Here is a 4,261-nt window from a genome sequence, read left to right as displayed (position 1 = left end):
ATTTAAAAATTCTAGGTATCTATGCATTTATGTGTGTATTCAGACGCATACACACTCTTTGACTCCTCCCTGTACACAGTTCTAACCCAATATGATAATTCCCAAGTTTGATCCTTTGCTTTCTGTAGTATCATACTCTTTCCTTCTCCGATTGCATCTACTCATAGATTTCTTCTCCTATTCTTTGCAAATGACTGCAGTTCTGATTTTCAGCCCCTAATTTCTGACTGCTGTTAGTCATTTGCGTATTGTGGTGTTACGAGGTATACACACACACACATACACACGTTTTCAAGCACAGCCCCTGACTCCCATAGCCTTGTTAAGCCTTTTGTTATAATGCCAGGTGTGTTAGGCCTCAGAGGCAGGCCTCAGGAAACAGAATCTCTCTGGCCTCTCTTGCTCTCTTTTGACCTGCCCCAAGGCAGGACTCTAATCTTGCTGATTGTGGGTCTTAAAACTCTCCTGAGAGCTCCTGCCCTATCCCTTGGAGGAAGGAATGCTGATAACATAAAGTTCCCATAAAAGCCCAAGAGAACTGCGTTCGGAGAGCTTCTGGATAGCTGACCATGTGGAGGTTCTGGAGGGCATGGAAGCTTTGTGCCCCTCCTCCCATGCTTTGCCCTACACATCTCTTCCTCTGCAACCTTTGCAACAGCCTTTATAATAAACCAGGAAACATGTTTCCATGAGTCCTGTGAGCTGCTCCAGCAAGTTATTCAAACCCAAAGATGGCAACATGGCAACCCCAACTTGAAAGCGGTTGGTCAGAAGTTCCGGAGTCCAAGACATATGACTGGTGCTGGTGTGTCTTCCTCAGGTAGACAGTGTTGGAATTGAATAGGCGGATACCCAGCTGGTGTCCGCTGCTTGGTGGTAGTGGGGAACCCCCTCACATTTGGTCACAGAATTCTTCTGTGTTGATGATTATTGTGGTAATGTAAGAGCAGAGGAAAAACATGGAGAGTTTTCCTGGAACACATATCCACCTGTCCCCCGAAAACTGAGCTCACGTTCCCCTAGACTCACCTCATACTATGAAGCGGCAGCTGGAGGAATGCTGATGGAAAGGAGAGACCAGTTAGGAAGTGCCTGTAGCAGTCTCTCCAAGGTGAGGAAGGCCTACCTGTGGATGGTGGTGGTGGGAACTGAAAGGAGGAATCAGGGACATTTCATGAGAGTAAGAAGAGTCCTGTCCCTTACCAGAGGTGGGGAATGAAAGACTCGAAAGTCACTGAAGTGACTTAGATTTTCTTGGAGGGTTGGAAAGCAGGGAGAATTAGAAAACTGGGCATAAATTGTGGTGCCTGTAAGTGCTGGGTGGAGAAGCTCTTTTGGAGGTGATACATTTAGTTTCACATAGTTGAGTTTGAACTGATGTTAAGACATGTAAACAGAGATGGCGGCAGCCGGAGATGTTGAAATAGGTCCTCTGGAGTAAAAATAAAAATCTGACTAGTAACAGCCTGGAAATGGTCATTAAGCCTGTGAGACATGGGTAGAAATGAGAATAGAGACTGAAAAGGCACACCAGATTTTTAGCTGGGCTTTCAAGATCCGTTTGGCCTGGTAGTTTTGTTTTTTGGCCTATTTTCATACGTCAGATGAACAGGAACGTGGAAACGAAGGCAGAGCTGCTGCAGAGAAGGGACAGTGAGGGGAGTGGTGGTGGGGAGGGCTGCACAAACTTCACCCTTCAGCCAGATTCTTCTTCCTTTGTCTCTAAATCCTTTTACATACAGGTGAGGAAAAGGTCCTGAGAGTGAGGTGATTTGCCCTAGCTATTAACATCCAATCAGTGTCAGAGCCAGAACCAGAACCCAGTGACTAGCTTTTCCATTGTGCCCAGAAAGTTCTAAAGAAAGGTTTAAAAAGCGCACTTTCATTTAGCTTTTCCTTCTCTAGGAACACCCCTAGTGCCCAACTCAGCAGTTTCCCTGCATGTGACAGAGGGACACAGTACCCATAGGCTTTTGGTCTTGATGGCCTTCTCCTGGTCCTGCTTCTCTCTCTTTTTTTTTTTTAATGGAGTCTCGCTCTGTCACCCAGGCTGGAGTGCAGTGGCACAATCTCGGCTCACCGCAACCTTCGCCTCCCAGGTTCAAGTGATTCTGCTGTCTCAGCCTCCTGAGTAGCTGGGATTACAGGTGTGTGCCACCACGCCCAGCTAATTTTTGCATTTTTAGTAGAGATGGGGTTTCACCATGCTGGTCAGGCTGGTCTCGAACTCCTGACCTCTTGATCCACCTGCTTCCACCTCCCAAAGCGCTGGGATTATGTTAATTATTAAATCTAGGAGGAGGACACAGCTGTTCCTCCACCAGGCGGTGGCGCCTGGCCTGGTCCTTCTCCTCTAATGGCTCCTTCCCAGGTTCCACAGGCCCTTCTTCTTTTGCGTGTGCCTTTCACACTCCGCTTGTGCGTTCTCATCCAAATTCAGAGCTTCCTCTTAGTTAAAACTGCTGATGACTCCTAAGTCAATTTCCAGCCCAGACAACTTCTGAGCTTGAGGCTTTGGTCCATTTGCCTACTGGGCATCTCCACCTGGATGCCATGGCTCATGCCTATAAGGCCAGCACTTTTGGAAGCCAAAGTGGGAGGATCACTTGAGCCTAGGAGTTTGAGACCAGCCTGGGTAACATTGTTAAGAATCCATTTCTAAAAGAATGAAATAATTTGCATTTTGAACAAGCACTTCAAATAACATTTCCAGCCAGGTTTAGGACCACTATTAGTTACAATGTTATTCCAATAAATTTGGAAATCTAGATGAATTTTTTTTAACAGGTCGTAGGCGACCAAAGGTTGACCCTGAAACCTCATAGGTTAATAAGCATAGCAGAAATTAAAAGGTTTTTAAAGATCTTCCTGCTACAAAGCCAAGTCCAGATAGTCTCTTAAGCTGCAGAAAGACCATAACTGCTACATATTTCCCCCCAATTTTTTGTTATGAAAGCTTAAAATTTTAAACTTCTACAAAGTTTTAATCTAGTACCATGAACAGCTGTGTCCTCCTCCTAGATTTAATAACTAACATTTTGCCATATTTGCTTTATCTTATGTAGTTTCTTTCTGCTGACGATTTTCAAGTCAAACATTCTGACAGTTCATCCCTAATACTTCCTCATTTTCTAAGAGTAAAGAATTGTCACAATCACAACACTATAGCACACAAAATAATTCATAAAAGCATCAAATATCTCGTTCATATTTAAATCTCCCTAGTTGCCCCCAAAATGTTTTTTTTATATAGTGTTCTTTTACAAACCAAGATCTGTTTCAGTATAAACTATTCTGGGGCATTCCAAAAGGTGGTAAGTTTTGGATTTTTGTTCCACAAGCCTGACAAGGCACAAAAACACAAAACACAAAAATTAAAAAGCAATCTAATAAATAAAAATGCAAAAATCATAGTCTAGAGGCTGGGCGCAGCAGCTCACGCCTATAATCCCAGCACTTTGGGAGGCTAAGGCAGTAGGGTCTCGAGCTCAGGAGTTTGAGACCAGCCAGGGCAAAATAGCAAGGCCCCACCTCTATTAAAAGTAAAAAACTTAAAAAAAAGAAAAAAGAAAAAGAAATAGCTAGGCGTGGTGGTGTGTGCCTGTAGTCCTAGCTACTTGGGAGGCTGAGGACGGAGGATCACTTGAGCCCGGAGGTTGAGGCTACAATGAGCTCAGACTGCTGCACTGTACTCCTGACTGGGTGACAGAGTGAGATCCTGTCTAAAACAAACAAAACAAAAAAGAATATTAGCAAAGAGATGACAATGTATTCGAGGACTGACTTGTTGAGGGCATGGCGTTGAACCCTCAGCATCTTTCCCGTTGGCCTAGCAGCTTTGTAGTCAGATTTTACAGACGTCTCGCGTGCCTAAACCAACCAGGGTCATTCCGTTCCCTTCACAGCGACTTGTTCAAATAGCTCAAGCCCATCAGCATACGGTGTTAACCTGGCCACAGAGGTGATTCAACCAGCTAGAAGTTCAGTCCTTTTGCGGAGAATCAGCAAAAGCTACAAATCAGGGCTTTCCTCCCTGAAAAGTCTGGTTGTTAGACATTTCACCAGCACACCACCTCGACTTACGCCGTTCCCTTTTGCCCTTTGCCTTTCGAGGCATGCTTTTTCCGGACTGTGTTGTAATTAACCATTTCTCGTTGGTCCGTCTTGGTGTTCCAGGCACACTGGAATGAACTCAGACCCCTCTCCTCCGGGCCGGGACCGGTGGGGGGGGTGGGGCCTCTGACGCGGGCCCCGCCCACCG

The sequence above is a fragment of the Hylobates moloch genome, unplaced genomic scaffold, assembly GCF_009828535.3.
Source record: "Hylobates moloch isolate HMO894 unplaced genomic scaffold, HMol_V3 SCAFFOLD_4, whole genome shotgun sequence".
Lineage (NCBI taxonomy): Eukaryota > Metazoa > Chordata > Mammalia > Primates > Hylobatidae > Hylobates > Hylobates moloch.
This window is presented reverse-complemented; position numbering follows the sequence as displayed.